The following is a 24,322-nucleotide window of genomic DNA, read 5'->3' as shown; positions in this document are numbered from 1 at the left end:
GGTTCCGCTATTGGTTATTGACCGAAAACGTGTCTCGGTCATGTCTACATAGTTCTCGAACCCGTAGGGTCCGCAAGCTTAAGGTTTCGATGACAGTTATATTATGAGTTTATGTGTTTTGATGTACCGAAGGAGTTTGGAGTCCCGGATGAGATCGGGGACATGACGAGGAGTCTCGAAATGGTCGACACATAAAGATCGATATATTGGACGACTATATTCGGACTTCGGAAAGGTTCCGAGTGATTCGGGTATTTTTCGGAGTACCGGAGAGTTACAGGAATTCGCCGGGGAGTATATGGACCTTATTGGGCCATACGGGAATAGAGGAGAGAGGCCGAAAGGAAGGAGGCGTGCAGCCCCCCTCTGGTCCGAATTGGACAAGGGGTGCAGCCCCCTTTTCCTTCCTCCTCTCCCCCTCTTTCCTTCTCCCCTATCCAACAAGGGAAGGATGAGTCCTACTCCCGGTGGGAGTAGGACTCCCCCCTTGGCGCGCCCTCCTCCTTGGCCGGCCGCCTCCCCCCTTGCTCCTTTATATACTGGGGTAGGGGGCACCCCATGGACACAACAATTGATCATTGATCTCTTAGCCGTGTGCGGTGCCCCCCTCCACCATAGTCCTCCTCGATAATATTGTAGCGGTACTTAGGCAAAGCCCTGCGACGGTAGAACATCAAGATCGTCATCACGTCATCGTGCTGACGGAACTCTCCCTCAACACTCGGCTGGATCGGAGTTCGAGGGACATCATCGAGCTGAACGTGTGCTAGAACTCGGAGGTGTCGTAGTTTCATTGCTTGATCGGTCGGGCCGTGAAGGCGTACGACTACATCAACCGCGTTGTTCTAACGCTTCCGCTTTCGGTCTACGAGGATACGTGGACAACACTCTCCCCTCTCGTTGTTATGCATCACCATGATCTTGCGTGTGCGTAGGAAATTTTTGAAATTACTACGTTCTCTAACAGCTATTTCATGGAAAAGCTCCAAACAGTCGATAGTTGCATCATCCACGATGTATGCAGAATTCATAGCATACTTCGCAGCCACGGGGCAGGCGATATAGCTAAGGAAATTTTGACCCGACTTGAAAGTGGTAGATTGTATTCACAAACCACTAAAGATGTACTGTGACAACCAGCCAGCAGTATTCTATGCTCACAACAACAAGTCGAGTAATGCTGCCAAAACAATAGAGATAAGGTATTATGTTGTGAAAGATAAAATCCAGGATCAAACTATAAGTCTCGAGCATATAAGGACAAAGGATATGCTTGGGAATCCGCTAACGAAAGGCTTACCACCCAATGTGTTCAAGAAACACTTACCCGGCATGGGTTTAAGGGAAAGCCTTATGATTCCTAGATAGGCCCAAAAGGAACATAGTTTGTTTCTGAACAAAACATATGTTGTAGTTGAATGATTCTATCGGCAATCGAGCTGTGACGATGAAACATGCTTTATGTACCAATATGTGATGAAACAAATAAACTAGAAAGTATAAGGTTAAAAGTAAAGTTGAGATCAAGGGGGAGAATGTTAGGTTGATCTCTCTCCCGTTCGAACTAACGGGTCGAACGGGCCCCTGACTCGCGCCCTGATCGGGGGCGCCCAACCAAACCATGGTTGGTGGGCCCCTGTGACCCACGTTATATAACAGAGGTGGGGGCCGGGGCTCGACTCACGAGGTTGATCGCTGCCAGAAACCCCACCGAACACTCCCTACTGATCTAGGGTAAGCGCGGTGCTCACGGGAAGCACACCACCGCCGCCATCTCTTTGTTCACATCGCCTCCATCACCATATCATCATGGCCGGCGCTGGATTGAGCTCGTCCGCACCAGGAGAAGGTAGGTTCACCGGATCTAATCCTACCCTACACGATCCGATGGATCTATAAACCTCGACCCAACATGCATTAGAAATTCTTGATCTACTAGAAAAACATCTTGGCGCCCATGGTGCATCGGTCATGATATAATGAATCTGATGTTGATGACATGACTGACATTGTAATCTCCATAAGCATTTCTAATCTGTAAACTATTGTTCTTTATCGTAAATTAACAAAGAAACCATTTCCCATTTGCATCCAAAGGCAAAGTTCTGAAGCAATTTTGACACATTAAACAAAACAGATATTCAACTACTAATATACTGAGAAATTTAGCAATAGATATTAAATACACAAATTACAGTTGAAAGCATGGGTTCCGTACTGGGGCTTCTCAGGATAACAAAGTATATAACATTAGGCGGCGATAATTGTTCTTATGGTATGAGCCTTTCTGTACAAAAAATACTTTGCCACCATCGTTCGAAAGCAACCCGCAAAATTAACCGATGAAGCATGTATAAATCAGTGCCTCTCCTTCCACACTGCTAGTGCCTGAATTGACCTCTATTCCGTCAAGCTAGAGAATATAGAAGTGGTAAAAAGATCAATCAACCACCCAAATTTTGGTGAGCTTCAGAAACAGAAGTAGCTTAATGAGCAATAGAATGTTAAACAGAAGTTATTTTCATGTTTTAGTCTCTATATGGACTGCTAAAGATGGATGTCATGCCAATCTTGCATGTTGGAGCCTTGTTACTTTAGATTTAGAATTCAGATAGTGGCAGTTCTGCATAGGCACTGAAAATACTAATGTTGTTGTACACCTTTGATCGTGCCAAAGCAAATATGTTTTTATTTGTGTATAAAGCTTTGAAGTTTACCATGCTACAATTTGCTATTGCCAAAATAATGTCACACAGTAGCCATTAGCACTTTCAGAAAGGATGTTGTGGGCATTCGAACACAATACTCTCAGGTAACGAAACATAAAGCTGAAACCAATGCCTCACAGGCGCGCCGAGTAGCGGAACATGCGAACGGAATTGTAACTGACCCGCAATTATGCAGTAAAAACGTAAAGAAAAACAGAAAAAACAAACTCTACACCATCACGTATTGGTATATATGAGACGATTTACATTCCTGTTTCACTATTACTATTTATGTTGATGCAACAGTAAAAAGAAAATGAATTGAGCAAGGACAAAGAAAACAGCCATCGATCTCATGGCATGGACATCGTTCATGGTGATGGTGCCGGAACAGTATCACCTCCTGTGGCGACAGCGACGATGGGGCTACGCACGACATGCTCCTCCAATACCCAGCTCAAGGATCCCTCCATGTAGAGCTCTTTTCCCAGGTCATGGCCGCTCACGGACACACTGAAGGTCTTCTTCTCTCCGGTTTTGGAGAACGACATCGTCTCTGGGGCGAAACGCACCATCAGAGACCTCGGCACGTCCACTTTTGCCTTGAATGTTCAATCTGTTGGCCCGACGTTTGTCATAGTCCGGTTCACGGCGAACTGCGTCGATGTTAGCGGCACGGTTATCGTCGGGTAATTCAGCTGTACGTCCTGGACCTTGGGCATCTTCGCACAGGTCAAACTCGAGTTGCGCACTATGGTTGCTAGGCCGCTGTCACCAAGGAGCTAGCAGATGTAGCCAGCGTAGTAATGACACTGAGGTCATACACCAAGCTAGGGTCGGCAGCTCTCGACGGGTTTACATGGCCGGCACATGTGTCGTACACGCTGGCCTTTCTATGTTGCTCGTCCAAGATTGAGCCGCTGGAACCGTTAATGATGTCCGACATTGTCAGGATGGCGGACTTGATGGTGGCCGGTGACCAGTCAGGATGGATGCCTTTGATGAGCGCCGCGACACCACTGACATGTGGCGTCGCCATGGATATGCCTGATATGATGTTGAAAGGGCCCTGTCCATGGCCCGTTCTTGACGGCCAAGCAGCAAGGATGTTGAGGCCCGGTGCCAGTATGTCCAGCTTTATGATGTTGGGGGCGAGTGAGCTTGGTCCCCGGGAAGAGAACGAGGCCACGACTGGGGCAGGGCGGACGCCAAACTGTGTATCGTTGTACGCAAGAGACGCCACAGAGCTATTGTTTGTCGACGCAATGTAAGCTATGAGAGCCTCGCCATCGGCCGCAGTCACCTGTACAACACTGGAGTTGTAATCTGTAACAATGGTGGTGTAGCCGCTGATTTCGTCATTGAACAACACCATGCCTGCAGCGCCAGCGCCCACGATGTTGTGGATTTTGGACAGTTGAGCCCTCGACTTATTGTCCTTGCAAACGAGGATCTTACAAGTGATGCTACTGACATAGTCGTAATTGCAGTATCACCATTCCTTGGAGTAAAGGAGAGAGTGCAACTTTGAGCTTGGATTCGCTATCTGGGTAAGTGCTTCTCCGTCAATGCTCTTGCCATTGCCGAGATGGATGTTGGCGCCGAAGCTCCGGTCCACGGAGCTAGCGACGACTGTGAGCAACCAGGGTGCTTCGTTGGTGACAGAGCGCTGATTCGGACCGCTGTTGCCAGTGGCGCACACCATGAGGATGCCCTTGGACACGGCACTGAATGCGCCAATAAATATGGGGTCTTGATCAAAGTTGGGGCTTGTGCTGCTGCCAAGGGAGAGCGAGAGCACGTCCACCCCATCCTTGATGGCCTCTTCTAGGCCGGCCAGTATGTCAGATAACTTGCAATCACGAGCAACATATACCTTATACATGGCAATGTGGGCGCTCGGGGCAATTCCGGCCGCGGTGCCTGTGCCCACACCATTGTATGATGCGCCGGTTACGAAGTTTTCGACGGCTGTGGATGAGGTGTGTGTTCCATGCCCCTCTTCGTCATCAGAATCATCACCCGCAATGAGTGACTTGGCACCAATAAGTTTGTTGTTGCACCGGGCCGCGTCGCACGAGCCCTTCCACCTTGCGAGGGCGGGGGGTGGTGGAACACCATGGTCATTGAAGGAAGCGTGCGCCGCATAGATGTCGTTGTGGAGCAGCCCAATGATGACTCCCTTCCCATAGTCAGCCTGGCTCCGAAACCCGGTGCCATTCCTTAGCCCAAGGAACTCGGGCGTGTGGGTGGTCATTAGCTGCAGCGTTTGGTCTGGGAATGCACGCACAAACCCTGGCTTCTTGGACACCATGTCGAGTTCAGCATCAGTGAGCCTCACGGCAAAGCCGTTGAACACCTCGGTGTAGGAGTAGAGAAGGCGTGACTCGCTAGAGTCACCTGCCAACGAGATCGACAAGAAAGACTCATGCCACTCGTGGTGTGCGTCTTCGCCTGCATTCGAGGATGGTGGCTGGACGAGCACGATGTGAGCATGATAAGCAGAGGATTTTGTGGCATTTTGGTGTATGCTTGTGGTAGCTGAATTGATATAGCATAATGCGAATGTAGGAAAGAGGGTGGCGAGCAAGAGAAGTTGTATTGAGAGATCTGAAATGGCTCTCAGTAAGCTACAAAGAAGACAACCCAAGTCCGGAGTACATCGAGGTTCGAGCATGGTCGACTTCTGGGTGGTGGAGAATATTCGTCAAGGTGGAGTTTGTTATATTTGTGTCAAATATTATTTACACAAGGGGTTACAGGAACTTGGAGTTGTAATTGGTGTGGTTAGATACGAGTCGTGTAGGAGTCGAACACGTTGTATTCTAGGCCTCTTATATATCGAGGGGCACGACATGTTGTAACCCATGACGACTTGATAGCAGCAGCTACGCGGGGAGCCAACGGCTTGTGCCGGCGCCCGGGCGGCCGGTGTTGCGGTATCTTGGGGAGGAACGCCCGTAGTCATCTACCTCAGGGATGTAGCCATATCGATGAACCTCATTAACAAATATTATCCCTAGGTGTGTCGTCTATGATCTTGCATTAGTATTTTATTCTAACACTAGATGACCCATTGCGTCCATGGCGCAAAGGCCGAGAGCAAGCCAACTATTGAAAGAGTGTGCATCCAAATATGTAGACACAGAAGGAAACATACGGAAATAAGCACGGATTGATGATAGATAGATGGTTGTTGATGATACGTGTTTTCTAATAAGCTTATGAACGATCATTTACAATTACACCAAGAAACTTTTCATTAATAGTCTCTATCTATAGTACAACATTGAGAGCCCCAGTGAGGTGAAGTACAAAGGCAAACTCACACCGAATTTAATAATCCGGTGCATCTAGGAACTTGCAGCATCCCTTCTGAATAATGATTAGATCACTAAACTGTTGACAGAAGGATGTAAGTTTAGCACAACTGTGAAAGGACCACTAAGGATTAATAAGTAGGTTTATCCTTCAGGTTATACAAAAAGCATAAATATGTTGATATGGTGGCCTCTACGGCAGATCCCGACAGGGCACAGAGCAATGCCTGAACAAATGCTAAGTATACGTGAACTAAATATACTTAAAACTCGTCCAAGGGATAAGCTGAAACTATGCTTCTTAGCAAAGAGAGAAGGAAATGATCAGCAATTGCAAAAGCAAATCTACACATAGTAATGACCTGATAAAGTATAGAATTTATACTAAGTGAAACTGAAAGAAACGATTCACAAAATGTACAAACTTTACTCTACAGACTGTCGTAAGCTATGAAAAACAGAATATCCTCAGGTGCAGGTTCTTCAAAACAACTTCAATTGGTTGCACCTTAGTCATATCAAATACAAACCCGTAGTTGCATTGGTTCAAAATAAAGAATGAAGCATAAATAGCTTAGCCTTTGCTTCAGTTAAATAATATGTGCTATCTTGCTTGATGGCTGTGCATTTTGTGATGGGTAAGCCCACAAAATTCCGAGTGGGCAACTTGGAATCTGACTCAGACCAAAGATTAGATCACTAAACTGTTGACAGAGCATAAATAGCTTAGCCTTTGCTTCAGTTAAATAATATGTGCTATCTTGCTTGATGGCTGTGCATTTTGTGATGGGTAAGCCCACAAAATTCCGAGTGGGCAACTTGGAATCTGACTCAGACCAAAGAATAAATCATTGTCTTTTAGTGTGATTTAACCTATGTGTTTGTAATATAGACAACGTGACATGAGTAACAACTTGAATAAAGCTTATTTGAAAGAATAACATCAAAGAGTCCTCTCACCAAGTGCCCAGGCAATGGGAGGCACAGGCAAAAACCATTGATGCTTCTTTCCATAGGAGAAATAAGTGAATGGACAATCTTCTCATCTCTATATATTCTTTCGTACAATCCAGCTTGCAAAACAGGTGCAAGGAACAGATTGTTTTTGCGTAATAATATTAGCAAACTTTGACCATGAACAGTTTTCCTTCTCATAACCATAAGCAATGGATCTTCATAGCCCACGTGATAAAATCCAGCAACCATTGATCCCCTTCCACGCGCCTGGTGAAAAATAAATAAAGACATAAACCTGTAGCATCAAGTGAGGCAGGATTTGCGACTGTTACAACAGAACAGATATATACATGATCAAATAACAAAAATACATTTTGATACTTTGATACGTCTCCAACGTATCTATAATTTTTTATTGTTCCATGCTATTATATTACCCTTTTTGGATGTTTATGGGCTTTATTTTACACATTTATATCATTTTTGGGACTAACCTACTAACCGGAGGCCCAACCCATATTGCTGTTTTTTTTTCTATTTCAGTATTTCGAAGAAAAGGAATATCAAACGAAGTCCAAACGGAATGAAACCTTCGGGAGCGTGATTTTTGGAACGAACATGATCCGGAGAGCTTGGAGTGCAAGTCAAGAAGCTGCCGAGGAAGCCACAAGATAGGAGGCCGCGCCCCCCTGTCTCGTGGGCCCCTCGGGCGGCCACCGACGTACTTCTTCCTCCTATATATACCTACGTACCCCGAAAACATCCAGGAGCACCACGAAACACAATTTCCACCGCCGTAACCTTCTGTATCCGTGAGATCTCATCTTGGAGCCTTCACCGGCACTCTGCCGGAGGGGGAATCGACCACGGAGAGCTTCTACATCAACATCCTTGCCCCTCCAATGAGTTGTGAGTAGTTTACCACAGACCTACGGGTCCATAGTTATTAGCTAGATGGCTTCTTCTCTCTTTTTGGATCTCAATACAATGTTCTCCCCCTCTCTTGTGGAGATCTATTCGATGTAAACTCTTTTTGCGGTGTGTTTGTCGAGATCCGATGAATTGTGGGTTTATGATCAGATTTATCTATGGATAATAGTTGAATCTTCTCTGAATTCTTTTATGTATGATTGAGTTATCTTTGCAAGTCTCTTCGAATTATCAGTTTGGTTTGGCCTACTAGATTGATCTTTCTTGCCATGGGAGAAGTGCTTAGCTTTGGGTTCAATCTTGCGGTGTTCTTACCAAGTGACAGAAAGGGTTGCAAGACACGTATTGTATTGTTGCCATCGAGGATAACAAGATGGGGTTTTTATCATATTGCATGAGTTTATCCCTCTACATCATGTCATCTTGCTTAATCCGTTACTTTGTTCTTATGAGCTTAATACTCTAGATGCAGGTAGGAGTCGGTCGATGTGTGGAGTAATTGTAGTAGATGCAGGCAGGAGTCGGTCTACTAGTTATGGACGTGATGCCTATATACATGATCATGCCTAGATAATCTCATAACTATGCGCTTTTCTATCAATTGCTCGATAGTAATTTGTTCACCCACCGTAATACTTATGCTATCTTGAGAGAAGCCTCTAGTGAAACATATGGCCCCCGGGTCTATCTCTTATCATATTTGCTTTCAATCTACTTTATTTGCATCTTTACTTTTTGCATCTATATTATAAAATACCAAAAATATATTTATCTTATCTTATTATCTCTATCAGATCTCACTTTCGCAAGTGGCCGTGAAGGGATTGACAACCCCTTTATTGCGTTGGCTGCGAGTTCTCAGTTTGTTTGTGTAGGTGCGTGGGACTTTTGAGGAGCCTCCTACTGGATTGATACCTTGGTTCTCAAAACTGAGGGAAATACTTACGCTACACTTTCTGCATCACCCTCTCCTCTTCGAGGAAAACCAACGCAAGCTCAAGACGTAGCAAGAAGGATTTCTGGCGCCGTTGCCGAGGAGGTCTTCGCTCAAGTCAAGACATACCAAGTACCCATCACAAACTCATCTCCCTCGTATTTACATTATTTGCCATTTGCCTCTCGTTTTCCTCTCCCCCACTTCACCCTTGCCGTTTTATTCGCCCTGTCTTTCCCAATCTCCTCCTCTCTTTTCGCTTGCCTTTTTCCGTTGCCCGGGTGTTTTCTCGTTTGCCTCGTCATTATGGCTAGTCCTCCTATCCTTATTATCACTCCCGAACAAGAAATTCTCAATTTTAAGCGAAGGGAGGGAGAAAATTTAAAAGATGCTTGGCAAAGGATTTGTAATGCCCAATATAAATCTCCTAGGAAGCTTTCCACTTTCTTTCTTCTCCGCAATTTTTATGTAGGCATTACTCCTTGGAATAGATGTGTTCTTGATATTGCTACCGGAGGTGATTTCATGAGTAGCCATACGTTTGATGCTTATAATGCTATGTTAGATTTGTTTGGCCCACCACCTCTTTTGGTTAATGGAACTGTTTTAACTTTGGAACACGTTATGCAATGGCTTGATATTATTGAAAATAAAATTGCCACTGTTGAGTTGATTGAAAATTTGGATAAAAAGATTCATAATCTTATCACCCAATATGAATCTAGGGTTGGAGTTACTTTGAAAAATCTTAAAGCGAAAGAATCTATAGTTAATGAAAAAATAGATCTTGATTCTGGTAGAATTGGTAAACTTGAGGATATAATTACCAACTTAGGTTCGGCGTTTTCTCCCATGAAAAACACTCCAAAACCCCCTACAAAAACCACCAAGCTTATCTATGTTCCTAAAAATAAAGGTGAAACTTCTAGTAAGGGAGACACGGACCTCAAATCTATTTGTGTTCTCCCCAATGGTCTCTCTATCATTAAGGAACCTTTTGCTACCAATGAATTTCTTGAATTTTTGCCTAAAGGTTTAGCCATTACTAAAAAGGGAGAGATCCCTAGAGATCACAATCTCGCTACTTATGAATTTAGTGCCAAAGATGGCACTCGTTAGATCTATCTTCGCTTTTTATGCCTAGCTAGGGGTGTTAAACGATAGCGCTAGTTGGGAGGCAACCCAATTTTTTTTATGTTTTTTGTTTTTGCTCCTGTTTAGTAATAAATCTTGCATATACTCTCTGTTTAGATGTGTTTTTATCTTTTAGTTAGTGTTTGTGCCAAGTAAAACCTATAGGATAACCTACGATAATAGTTGATTTGATTCCGCTGAAAAACAGAAATTTAGTGCTCACGAGAAAAAATTCAATAAATCACAGAAACGTTCTTTTGTATTGATTCTTTTTGCTGCTGATCAATAAACAAATTTTCCAGTACGTACTATTTTGGTATGATTTTTAGAGTTCCATAAGTTTGCGTTAGTTACAGATTGCTACAGACTGTTCTGTTTTTGACAGATTCTGTTTTTCGTGTGTTGTTTGCTTATTTCAATGCATCTATGACTAGTAAATTAGTTTATAAACCATAAGGAAGTTGGAATACAGTAGGTTTAACACCAAAATAAATAAATAATGAGTTCATTGCAGTACCTTATGTGGTGGTTTTGTTTTCTTTCACTAACGGAGCTTATAAGATTTCCTGTTGAGTTTTGTGTTGTGAAGTTTTCAAGTTTTGGGTAAAGCTTTTATAGACTATGGAATAAAGGGTGGCAAGAGCCTAAGGTTAGGGATGCCCAAGGCACCCCAAGATATTCAAGAATAGCCAAAATCCTAAGCTTGGGGATGCCCCGGGAAGGCATCCCCTCTTTCGTCTTCGTTCATTGGTAACTTTACTTGGAGCTATATTTTTATTCGCCACATGATATGTGTTTTGCTTGGAGCATCGTGTATTATATTAGTCTTTGATTTTTAGTTTACCACAATCATCCTTGCTGTACACACCTTTTTGGAGAAGCCTATTTGATTAGAATTTGCTAGAATACTCTATGTGCTTCACTTATATCTTTTGAGCTTGATAGTTTTTGCTCTAGTACTTCACTTATATCTTTTAGAGCACGGTGGTGTCTTAATTTTGAAGAAATTTCTAGTCTCTCATGCTTCACTTATATTATTTTGAGAGTCTCTTAGAACAGCATGGTATTTGCTATGGTTACAAAGTTGGTCCTAGAATGATGAGCATCCAAGTTGGGTATAATAAAAACTATCATAGAAAAAGAATTGGATGCTATGATCAACTTGATGCTTGATAATTGTTTTGAGATATAAAGGTAGTAATGTTAGGGTCATGCTAGTGGGTAATTATGAAATTGAGAAATACTTTTGTTGAAGTTGGCAAGTCTCGTAGCATGCACATATGGTAAAAGTTGTGTGGCAAATTTGTTGCATGAGGTGCTCTTTTGAGTGTCTTCCTTATGAGTGGCAGTCGGGGACGAGCGATGGAATTTTTTCCTACCAATCTATCCCTCTTGGGGCATGCATAGTAGTACTTTGCTTCGAGGGCTAAGTAGACTTTTGCAATAAGTATATGAGTTCTTTTTTGACTAATGCGAGTCCATGGACATATGCACACTTATCCTTCCACTTTGCTAGCTTTTCTTATTACCGCGCAACTTTTGCCGGTAGCATGAACCCTTTATTTACCTTCCTCAAAACAGCCACCATACCTACCTATTATGGCATTTCCATAGCCATTCCGAGGTATATTGCCATGAAACTTTCCACCGTTCCGTTTATTATGACACGTTGCATCATTGTCATATTGCTCTTTTGCATGATCATGTAGTTGACATCATATTTGTGGCAAAACCACCTTCATAATCTTCATACATGTCGCTCTTGATTCATTGCATATCCCGGTACACCGCCGGAGGCATTCATATAGAGTCATATCTTGTTCTAGCTTTGAGTTGTAATTCTTGAGTTGTAAATCCATTTAAGTAGGATGATCTTCATTATTAGAGCATTGTCCAAGTGAGGAAAGGATGATGAAGACTATGATTCCCCCACGAGTCGGGATGAGGCTTCGGACTTTATAAAAATAAAAGAGGCCAAAGAAGCCCACCAAAAAGAAAGAAAAAAAAGAAAAAAAGAAGAAGAAGAAGAAGAAAAAGAGAAATAAAAAGAGATAAAAAGAGAGAAGGGACAATTGCTAATATCTTTTTTTCAACACTTGTGCTTCAAAATAGCACCATGATCTTCATGATAGAGAGTCTCATATGTTGTCACTTTCATATACTAGTGGGAATTTTTCATTATAGAACTTGGCTTGTATATTCCAATGATGGGCTTCCTCAAAATGCCCTAGGTCTTCGTGAGTAAGCAAGTTGGATGCACACCCACTTAGTTTCTTTTGTTGAGCTTTCATATATTTATAGCTCTAGTGCATCCGTTGCATGGCAATCCCTACTCACTTACATTGATATCTATTAATAGGCACCTCCATATAGCCCGTTAATACGCCTAGTTGATGTGAGACTATCTTCTCCCTTTTTGTCCTCACAACCACCATATACCACCATAGTGCTATGTCCATGGCTTGTGCTCATGTATTGCGTAAGAGTTGAAAAAGCTGAAGCGCGTTAAAAAGTACGAAACAATTGCTTGGCTCGTCATCGGGGTTGTGCATGATGGGAGTATTTTGTGTAATGAAAATGAAGCATGGCCTAACTATATGATTTTGTAGGGATAAGCTTTCTTTGGCTATGTTATTTTGATAGGACATGATTATTTGTTAGTATGCTTTGAAGCATTATTATTTTTATGTTTTATAAGCTTTTATTTTGAATCATTTGGATCTGAACATTCATGCCACAATAAAGAAAATTACATTGGGAATTATGCTAGGTAGCATTCCACATCAAAAATTTCTTTTTTATCATTTACCTACTCGAGGACGAGCAGGAATTAAGCTTGGGGATGCTTGATACGTCTCCAACGTATCTATAATTTTTTATTGTTCCATGCTATTATATTACCCCTTTTGGATGTTTATGGGTTTTATTTTACACATTTATATCATTTTTGGGACTAACCTACTAACCGGAGGCCCAGCCCATATTGCTGTTTTTTTTCCTATTTCAGTATTTCAAAGAAAAGGAATATCAAATGGAGTCCAAACAGAATGAAACCTTCGAGAGCGTGATTTTTGGAACGAACGTGATCCGGAGAGCTTGGAGTGCAAGTCAAGAAGCTGCTGAGGAAGCCACGAGATAGGAGGCCCCCCCCCCCCTATAGGGCGTGCCCCCCTGTCTCGTGGGCCCCTCGGGCGGCCACCGACATACTTCTTCCTCCTATATATACCTACGTACCCCGAAAACATCCAGGAGCACCACGAAACACAATTTCCACCATCGTAACCTTCTGTATCCGTGAGATCTCATCTTGGAGCCTTCACCGGCACTCTGCCGGAGGGGGAATCGACCACGGAGAGCTTCTACATCAACATCCTTGCCCCTCCGATGAGTTGTGAGTAGTTTACCACAGACCTACGGGTCCATAGTTATTAGCTAGATGGCTTCTTCTCTCTTTTTGGATCTCAATACAATGTTCTCCCCCTCTCTTGTGGAGATCTATTCGATGTAAACTCTTTTTGCGGTGTGTTTGTCGAGATCCGATGAATTGTGGGTTTATGATCAGATTTATCTATGGATAATAGTTGAATCTTCTCTGAATTCTTTTATGTATGATTGAGTTATCTTTGCAAGTCTCTTCGAATTATGAGTTTGGTTTGGCCTACTAGATTGATCTTTCTTACCATGGGAGAAGTGCTTAGCTTTGGGTTCAATCTTGCGGTGTTCTTACCCAGTGATAGAAAGGGTTGCAAGACACATATTGTATTGTTGCCGTTGAGGATAACAAGATGGGGTTTATATCATATTGCATGAGTTTATCCCTCTACATCATGTCATCTTGCTTAATGCGTTACTCTGTTCTTATGAGCTTAATACTCTAGATGCAGGCAGGATTCGATCGATGTGTGGAGTAATTGTAGTAGATGCAGGCAGGAGTCGGTCTACTTGTTATGGATGTGATGCCTATATACGTGATCATGCCTAGATAATCTCATAACTATGCGCTTTTCTATCAACTAGATGACTCGTTGCGCCAATGGCGCAAATGCCGAGAGGGAGCCAGGTATTGTGAGAATATTTAGACACCCAAGTCAAAAACCAAATGTGGCCAACACTCCCGCATCCTCTGCTTGGAAGCCGCCTTTTCGCACCAAATCTAACATGGGACACATGATTCTTCAAGAGCAAATTTCAGAGAAAATGTAAAGCATGGAAAGCTTTAAGTTGTACTATTGAGACCATACCACCATATCTTCATTTAGTTTCTTTGAAAATCTAAAGGTCTAAGAGAATGGTACATGTGAGAAGCTCAAAAAACTAAACTAACTTCCAAAAAACATTTCAAGTTTGGAAGCCACAAAGAAGCAGTCCAGATCACTCATTGTAGTGCAGGTACATGTCCTTAATCCTGCATCCACAACCCATAATTTTTCAACACCTAAATCCACGAAATCCAACTGAAGTAAATCATCGCAGAAATATGCGCCGTGGCTTACGTCTCGAAGAAGGACTTCTTGGCATTATTGTGCAGGTTGGACACAACAATCCTCGCTGCGAGCCCATAATTTTAGTCTTCTTCAATCTCTAACTGAACCAAATAACAAAAGATTAAGCTTAAGCATCCACACACACAGAAAATGCAAAACAAATCTCACATAAAACTGTCCCAAGTCAGATACAGGGGAAACCAAGGTGAGATGATCATGTTTCTTATAGGAAACAATAACCATAGGTAAATACATACATCATTGTCATGTCAAAAGGTACTTAGTTGTACTTCAAGTGGTACTGGGACATGAAACTAAGCCATTGAAATTTTTGAAACAGAATAGATGATAACACGAGTGTAGGCCATGAAAAAAAATACAAAGAACATAATCAAGCATAACCAACCTTGACCGAAGCAACGGTTGGTCAACAGCAGTTACCTGAACCTCGTGATGCTAGACCATATATCTATGGTCACCCTTTTTATTTCTCCCGCCTAACCTGAAGTAGCTATCTGGACAAAATAGGGAGCCACACTTCAACAAATCAGTTCTTAGTAATTATAGAATGCCATGTACTAAAGGAAGTAAAATCAAGCATGTGTGTGCTCTAACTTCCATAACTGCATGTAAACTCAGCAACTAACTTTATATACCAAAGTGTACAATTCTCAAGTTTAGCTACAGAGACGAAAACAGGGACAGAGGGCGTGCACCTGAAACCTGATGGAGTTTGCTTCGGCCTCCCTCTCAATGGCCAACCCAGAACATAATCATCAACCATGCGCGCCCCCACCGTGTACTTCACAAGCATCTATAAAGATGGAATTGACATAAGCCATAAATCACAAGTTCTTGGCACCAACGGCAATAGGGTGTCGTTTTAAACGATGTTCAGAATGATGGCTCTGAAGAATCTATTAATGCCTACAGAAGACACATCTAAACTGAATTTTGTTTGTTTTTTCTGTAACTAAGAAGTTGGAAATTGATAATCATGTATATAGATTAAGGAAAAGTAGAGTAAAAAATCGATCACAATTATGCTAGCAGCAAAGTATTCTGGAAATGAAAAAAAGAAGAGAAACGCAAGTTAGATCATTCCAGTCAAGTGTTGCAAGTATATCTTTCAAGCTTCGAAAAAATAGATACAGATCAATAGAGGCTATCGCATCATCATGGTCATTAACATCAGAACCATAATTTTGGATTTCTGAAGTTGCAAAATACTTTCTGGAAGCTGTTGTACAATTGTGTTTCAAGCTTCAAAAGAACCAAACTTTAAATATTTCATATTTTCCTAGGCACGACAACCGCAACAAAAGAGGAAACAGATCAGCCATAGTACAATTGTGTTTGTATAGGCCTACTAAAAGAACACATGAGTAATAAAGTCCACGAACTGAAATCTAAATAATTCCAGAGCAGCCCAAGCATAATGCAAGCAGCACAACTACGGCAGCGAGTTGCGGCCATCGTTGTGCGCAGCCTTCTACCGTGACAGTCTATTTTCACGTGTGGAGCTTAATGCCCTAGTAATCCGGTGGGGAGCCAGCGAGACATCTAGATTTTCAGATGGGCCACGGTCAACCACCATAAATGATAAATGGCTACTGTTGTAAAGCCTACACATTTGGTACAAAAATATGGCAACGAAGCTTAAAAAATATGTGCATAAGCTCATAGCATGTACCTGACATAGGAGACAAATGTTAGACTTGCGAGCATGTACAACAAGACTCACCGAATATGAAACTTACAAATTAATTGTCATTTAATAGTTTTACTCGAGAAGGTGGGGAAATACATTAGAAAAACATTCTCCAAGGGCATCTTTTCAGCTGAAGTACCAAGAAAAAGGCCTCAGGAAGGACAAAGAATAACTATATTAATAGTCTATAGATACTTGACTAACCAGTTTGCTCCAACTAATTGCAATGCAAATCCAAATTTAAAATGGGTTCAATTTATATTAGCCTCATGCTTTCAGTAGCTAGAAACAAAAATATCGCATCCGGAACAACTGAGATATCACAAGAGAATAGCTTACAAAGACATTAAAATAGAACCCACATAAGAACTCTTTTCAACAGTGAGACGTCGATAAGAAGATCATGACCTGAAACATAAACAAAGGAGGAAAAATCCATCAGAAAAAATCGTCCTAAGATCTTCCTAAATTTGTATAAAAGAGATATTCTAGAAAAAGAAAGAGAAATATTAATGCAGTATCACTTATCAATGTTGGTAACTTGTATGAATTACAACCTTTTTATTGCAATGTTTGTAATCTTAGTCTAAAAATTGAACTCTTATTTTTTTCAGCTTCCTAATTTTCAAGTGCAGTTGGAAAATATCCTACAACACTGAATAATGGAAGAGATAAAAGTTTTAAACGATAAATTTCCTCGCAGAGTAACAACGAAGCTCTAACTAAGTGGATTTGCTCTTCTTTGGGGATATGCTAATTCATCTATCGCGGAAAATAACTCAAATCATGCTAGTGTGCACTATTTCAAAATAGCTTCAATATCACTGGAAAATACCTGTAGTCGCTTGAATTTCCCAAAGGTGAATGCCACTCAAGATACAAGAGCTCTGAATCAACCGATTAATGTATAATCCAGTTCACTGTACGGATATACCTGTGGTTTTAGAGAAGAATGAAGCAGTCAAATATAAATGACAGATTTCAATTTAATGAAACATCATAGTTTTACCTTCCCGGGAGCTTTTTGCATTTAGGAAGCTGCACTATCACTGGTAAGGAACAAAATAGGAGCGAAAAAAACATGAATTCTGATTTAAGGGTAAGATGGTTCATGGCCTAGAGGTAAAGAAAAATAAGATTCACAATTAAAATAATGGTCTCAGATAGCAACAAATCAGTTATATGTGCATCTATATAACTGGTGCAGTTGCAGGTTAGGGCGAATGTCTCTTCCATTAAGTATGCCAGTTATCTAGTACCTCAGTTTGGACACTTCTTAAGTGAAACCTTCCATCATACATATAGTGCACATGCAATAGTTTTAGAATTCGGGCAAATTCACAGGATAGCACCCTCGTTGGATTGGCGGGTGCAGAGCGAGAGCCCGCCAGCCTCTGTGTCCCAGAGGGCGTTGAGCCAACACAATGATTTGGGTGGACAGTTATTGTGTCTCACTTGGCTTTTCAATGATTTTTTTCCATGTAGGCACCTTTTTAATAAATAGAATGTCAACCCAGAATCCATAACATTTCTTGCAAGCTGAAGAAACCAGGGGGGATTGCTTTACTGGGCCTAAAATACGTGTAAATGTGGATGTTATCATGCAGCGCAGTAGGATACCAAATAAAAGTGTAAAACCTTCAAAGTGTGTGACTGACATTGATTATGGCTACTGGAAAATAAATGCAGGAACTTCTGATAGATATGAAATGAACAATGTGCATTTACTCAAGCCCTTTCTTTTTACTGTGTACCAGCTAGAAAAGTATGTACAGCTAGTAGGTTGTTGTCAACCTGTACTTCAGAATATAATTCACATAGGGTACGGGGTAATTGAACGATGATGAATCGTATACGCAATTCGTAGGTAGTGATTTGAAGCTGTGAAAATTGGAGAAATGCAACCCTGCTAGAAGCAGGCAGGCAGAGGCGAAAAAGTGTAACTACTCTAGATTGGAATTTGAAATAAACTTGATCAGATTCATCCGCATGAAGGAGGGTAAAATGGTCCTGCTTTGACTGACGACCTGTCGAAGTGGATGTAGGTGCAGAGGTTGATCTGTTGCTAAGGCGAGGCATGCGGCAGCGGTCCGAACGGGTTTCTTCGCGCTGATCCGATCGGTGGCCTTTGTGCGCCTGGAAGCAAAATCTGTTCTGAATGACATAGGTAGGTCCATTTAGAGAAAGGAACACATAGTGGCATGCTAGCATCATTGTCAGACTGAATTCCTTTAACTCACCACCCAAGATAAAGACATACTGTAAGACCTATGATCCCATCTTTACATAAATTGAGAGACATGTACCTATGACATAACTACAAGCTCTACATTCGAGATGACTGCTCAGAGTTTCTTCCATTTCATCGCAATTGTTTTGAATACGAATAAGAGAAACTTGTTGCACTCTCTTTTTTAAATGAATAGAAGAACTCGTGCCATTCGATAGAACAGAACCTAAATAGTCAAATTTGATTGGTACTTACACTTTTCAGTTTCCAGAGTCGTCCATGTTCTGGACAACATTGTCATAGTGGATGCTAAGACCATCTCCCTTGATCTGTCAGCAGAACGGATTTTCAGATGTGGGCCTCTTCATGCCTTCTCCACTACTGTTGTTGCCACCTTGTGCTGGTCAGACCTAAACTGTCATACACAAAATAACATGGATTAACAGAGCAAGCTCCAAAAATCTACAGCAGGAAAGCATAGATGATCAGAGCATTGAATCAAAGCGGATTTTGCTGCCACGACGCGGTTCGGTCAGAAGGCAGCCTTAGAGGTACAGATGAACTGGATCTCCGCCGTCGCTTCATGGTTAGTTGCTGGAACTGCCTCCGACTCCTCATGGATTTGGCTACAAGGTCATGCCTGATAGGAAAGTCCCAGCTTCACATTGCCTGGAGTACACCACTGTCAGGCTTTACTTGCACAAGAAAAACCAGTGCCATTTACAAGGACTAAAGCATAACCCATTTCTCCGGTATCCTGATAACCTCGCAGTCTATTTGCTTTAGCTCCCGCGTCTTCATATGTCGATCTAGCTCTGCATACAAAGTTATGTTACCCTTCTGTATCCATGTAAAAATTAGACAATATCATGGTAATAAGTGATCTACTCGATGGTAAAACGTAGCTCATATAATAAGTATGAACAGACACCAAAGGATGCATCCTTTTAAATAATTCCGAGGGCATCATGAATATTGCAAAAGCATGTACAAATAAATACATAGCTAAGAGGAATGAATATTTCCTATTGGGAGTTTCATACCTCTAGTTCTTTTGGTTCATAGATATAATGTGACTTTCGGGATGTGAGAAATAAGGAATTAAAATGCATTATGTGCAAGGCGGTACAACTCCTCTCCTCTAATTATAATATGGATATACTAACAAAGGAAACCTTATTTAGAGCTACAGCTAGGAAATTAAAACTCCAATTGACCATTGAACCTTACAACATAGGCCTTAAGTACAGGGAGACAGATAAAAACCTGGATCTGTTACAAAGATGGTTCTTGTATGATTAGCTGAATATATAGTAATATAAACACCAAGTGTAACTGTGCAAGCTTTTATCTACAATCACAAAAATAAAAATGGCAAACTAAATGATATTAAGAAAAAAAATGAAGAGTTCATGAAGGGGAGAAGTAGGAAACTTGTTTGGTATGAAATTTCAACATATCTAGAACATGACAGTACAGACTTTACAATGTTCATTTGAATAAAATCTGGCACAACCTTATTCCAAAATAGAATAGGTCAAGAGGAGCATTTACCCTGCACCTTGCTATGGCATAAATGCTATGAAACTGAATCACAAAATACAATGATGCTCTATCTCATGCATAAGCTTTGTCAGTGTCACTATGAAAAAACCTTATTTACAGTACAAGTATGTGTTTTATTCACCTTCGTTGCCATGGCTTGCTGCTCCAAGCCTGTGCAGCCCCCATATCCAAAACTGAGCAGCCCCCAAATCCTCCCATTGTTAACTGCTTTGTGTGTTTCTTCTGTGAGAAAAGAGGAGAAACAACATAGAGAGCTACATACGGGAGAAGGGGAGAAAAGGGACGTGGTCACCTATAGACTGTAGTCAAGCCGCCCTAGAAGCCAGGTCGCGCCCGATCGCGCCGGTGCAGGCCGGCGCCGGTGGAGACCCTCTCCAGTTAGAAGCCACACCTTCCTCTCTCTCTCTCTCTCTCTCTCTCTCTCTCCTGCAGATCGAATCCAGTGCCACCGCTATCGCCGGGAAGGTCGCATCCGCACCCGGGGCAGACGAGATGCGGGAGGGGGGTGGGGGAGAGGGTAAGGGGGGAGGGGGGAGGCGGCTGAGGTGGGAGGAAGAGGAGGAGGCGGCGGGGGCGGCAAGGAGGGGAACGAAGGCGAGGCCGGTGTTGGCCCTTGCGAGGGCGTCGGTGTCGGGGATGGCGAGGAAGGGCTTGACGGTGGCGGCGGGGTGAGGAGACGAGGGAGGATTCTGGGGAGGGGGCGGAGGCGCGCGGGTGGCGGCCCTTGGTCTTGGCCCAGACCAGCTCCCCGGCGGCTAGGGCCTGGGGCTGGGGCTCGGGATCCTCGGTCTCCGTCGCGGGTGCGCGGCCAAGAGGAGGGGATTGGGATTGGCGGAGGATGGAGGAGCGGTGGCGGCGCGGCAGGAGGAGGAGAGGTGATCCAGCACGGGGCAGAGGAGAGCGGTGGCGGTGGCAGCAGGCGGATCTGGCATGGGGCAGAGGGGAGGGGTGGCAGCGGCAAGGGGGCTCGGGGGGGCACGGGTCGCTCTCGCGCGGGGGGCGGGCGACGGCTAGGGTTTCTCCATGGCAGCGGGTAAGTTTTATACACCTGTACGTGAAATTACTAAAATGCCCTTGGCGGGGCATTGAATTAACAGGCGGTGGCACGAGCGATTTAAAGGCGACGTGGCCACCTTGGTCCTGCCTAGCGGTTCTCCAGGGTTTATAGGTTAAATTGCTCGATAGTAATTTGTTCACCCACCGTAATATTTATGTTATCTTGAGAGAAGCCTCTAGTGAAACCTATGGCCCCCGGGTCTATCTCTTATCATATTTGCTTTCAATATACTTTATTTGCATCTTTACTTTTTCCATCTATATTATAAAATACCAAAAATATATTTATCTTATCTTATTATCTCTATCAGATCTCACTTTCGCAAGTGGCCGTGAAGGGATTGACAACCCCTTTATTGCGTTGGTTGCGAGTTCTCGGTTTGTTTGTGTAGGTGCGTGGGATTTTTGAGGAGCCTCCTACTGGATTGATACCTTGGTTCTCAAAACTGAGGAAAATACTTACGCTACACTTGCTGCATCACCCTCTCCTCTTCGAGGAAAACCAACGCAAGCTCAAGACGTAGCATACTTCTCAACAGATACCCCTATATTCTCATAAAGTAGGTGATACATATAAGATATGTCTAATACCTTCAATGGCAGGGAAAGCATGACTTCTGAATTTTGATAATGGAAATTGAAGTGTTATCCCCTCTTGTTTAAAAAATAAGAGAAACCAAACTATAACAAGGAATTATTGATCCAAATGAAAATAACAATCTCAACGACAGAAAAATCATATGCAACACATTCTAAAAATATATATCATATGCAACACATCAGCTCTTAAGAGCAAACCTAGGGGAAAAAATTCCCCAAGATTGTAGCATGACAACATTCTTACCACATTGAAGCATCCACACCTACAGAAATCAAACATGAAATTGATGGCTTTGACGCTCCGCTGAGCTCCTATCATACATATGGCATGGTCTAATTGGTGTGTTTCTGTGTAGCTGATCCGTGTATCAGGGATCGGCAACCTACCAGTGTGGTTTGAACCAGGCGCCATGAAATTTGACTTTGCCAACACCACAACACTCTTCTTTGTCCAGCTTCTCTTGATGGGGTAATTCAACATCCAACTGAAACGAGTAAATTGCATGAAACCACCACTTTGAGGGCTAGGTTTGCAAAAAATACTAGGATACATTTTCTCTGCAGAAAGCAACACATCTTGCATAATGGTTTTGCAAAAACCACTGATCGGCGGATCTGGCTCTGTTAAGTGAGATTATGACAGATGGGCCCCTTTTTGCCTTCGTGGCGTAACATTTGGTGCCAGATCAATTTTAGTCTAAATTTACAAACTAGTCCATAGATTTTGCACAGACACCCCTATATAAAAAGAAAAAAGCAATCAGGTCCTCCTTCCTCTCTCTTTCCCCAGCAGGCGAGGGCCTGCAGCAGCCCACCTCGCCCTTCAACATCCCTGCCAACCAGCCTGTGCCGCACATGTGCACGGGCGCGAGCAGCGGCGGCTGCTGCCGCACACGGGCGTGAAAAGTGAAGTACACGTGCGCGCACCGGAGCAGGAGGAGGTGAACTGGAGCGAGCATAGTGGCCTCTGAGCACGGGCGCGAGTAGGAAGGAAGCCGGGCGCGCACCAGAGCAAGCAGCGGCAGCGGAGCTCACGCACACCCACCTCCCGAGCTCGAGATTGATCCAGGGAGACCGGGGAGGCAATGCGGCGATGGCACGGGTGTAGCAGGGCGGCGGGCGCGGCAGGCAGAGCGGCGAGCATGGGTAGAGCAGGGCGGCGGGCGCGCGGCCGGACAGGGGCGGGCGCGCGGCCGGACAGGGGCATGTGCGGCCGGGCAAGGAGGTGAGCGCGGCCAGGCAAGGGCACGCGCGGCCGGCAGGGCAAGGGCGGGAGCACGGCGGCGCTGACTATGGTCGCTGGACAGGGAAGCCCTGGGCGGCACAGGAAAAAAATTGTTGGGGTGGTTTCGCTTTTTTACCCATCTACCATTTTTTTTTTGATAAACGTTATGCCACGTCAGTAAAAAGTGGGAACCATATGTCATAGACGTAGTTGAACGAGCCAGATCCGCCGATCAGTGGTTTTTGCAAAACGATTACGCGAGATGTGGTGTTTTCTACAGAGAAAATGTATCCTAGTGTTTTTCGCAAACCAAGCCCTCAAAGTGATGGTTTTATGCAATTTACTCAACTGAAACATTTACTCAGCTGTATAAGAATTCGTCCAGTAATTCAGAAGTTTCAGATGGTGTGGAGTGTAATCTACACTTCTACACTACTATTAAACAAGAGAACTTCGGGAGCGCGGATGAAAACTCTGCCCATAGAAACAACCCACGCCCGCCTCTATCGTTCCTACGCGAGGACGTCGCGTCCATATAACCCCGCCTATGTCATTCCTATCGCCCCTCCCTCCGCCGCCGCCGCTGCTCCAGGGAGGATCGAGCCCCCGCCTCTGCCGTTCCCCACCCCTCCCTCCTCTCTTATCCTCGCCGCTGCCATAGGATGCCGTCGGGCGAAGCTCGGCCTGCGTCGGTAGCGTCGGGTCCCTCTCCTTCCTCGGGCGGCGGCGGCGGCGGCGCGAGACTCATCGGGCTCGTCCTGCTCCGGCGACGACGGGGTCCCTCTCCTTTCTCGGGCAGCGGCGGTGGCGCATGACACAGCGGGCTCGGCCTGCGCCGGTGACGGCGGGGATCCTCTCCTCCCTCAAGCAGCGACGGTGGTGCGGCATGCAGTGGGCGGCCACGGATGCAATGCTTGGTGCGTGGAGTGGCGGCTCTTGGGGCACAGGCGCGCGACGGTGCCATAGCGGCTGCCATGCCCGACGCTCTGGACTGGAGGCAGAGTGGTGCCGTCACCTGCCCAAGGACCAGGGCAGCTTTTCGAGTGGTGGAAAGTCTTCGTACAGCACGAGTGAGGTCGTGTTTCCTCTGCGTTGTACATTTGGATCCCGGAGTGTACGGGGATAACCTTGATGTTGTCGCCAATCTCACATCTTGTTTCTTCAAATTGTGTTCTTTGAAATTTGAAGCGTGCATCTGTGAATGATAGTTCTTACAGCGCGTGTGGTTAGGGGCGACCAAAACGTATCGGGATGTACTGGTTGACAAGGTTTGATCTACTTTGATTCCGGTATAGGCCTCTCTTTCTTCAATCATTTATTGTTGCTTTCTTCTCATTGCTTTGGCAGATTTCACAGCTCGCAAGTTCCAGTGCCCAAATGTTGATTTCAAACTTCAGATCCACAAAATTGGTAAGAAGTGCAATATTCTTTCTGCACACCTGCCTTGAGGTAGTAACAAAATCATTT

General features: G+C 43.8%; 1 long non-coding RNA gene and 1 pseudogene across 14 annotated transcripts; both read right to left on the bottom strand.

The window, feature by feature from the left end:
- Window positions 1-3,079: 3,079 nt before the first annotated feature.
- LOC123067748 (subtilisin-like protease 1) lies at window positions 3,080-5,385 on the bottom strand (annotated as a pseudogene).
- An 8,738-nt stretch (window positions 5,386-14,123) lies between these two features.
- On the bottom strand, window positions 14,124-20,966 carry LOC123071977 (uncharacterized). Of its 14 annotated transcripts, none has more exons than XR_006434698.1 (9): window positions 20,096-20,966; window positions 18,664-19,223; window positions 18,206-18,332; window positions 17,188-17,227; window positions 17,014-17,112; window positions 16,518-16,586; window positions 15,184-15,281; window positions 14,477-14,982; window positions 14,124-14,388 (listed from the first exon to the last, which is right to left on the bottom strand). It is a non-coding gene; the product is annotated as an uncharacterized lncRNA (long non-coding RNA). The 14 variants fall into 14 exon arrangements; XR_006434701.1 differs by having other exon boundaries at window positions 17,188-17,216; XR_006434699.1 differs by having other exon boundaries at window positions 17,014-17,216.
- Window positions 20,967-24,322: the final 3,356 nt, after the last annotated feature.

Source organism: Triticum aestivum, chromosome 3B, assembly GCF_018294505.1.
Source record: "Triticum aestivum cultivar Chinese Spring chromosome 3B, IWGSC CS RefSeq v2.1, whole genome shotgun sequence".
Taxonomy (NCBI): Eukaryota; Viridiplantae; Streptophyta; class Magnoliopsida; order Poales; family Poaceae; genus Triticum; species Triticum aestivum.
The sequence above is the reverse complement of the archived record's forward strand: the minus strand, read 5'-3'. Positions and strand labels throughout refer to the sequence as shown.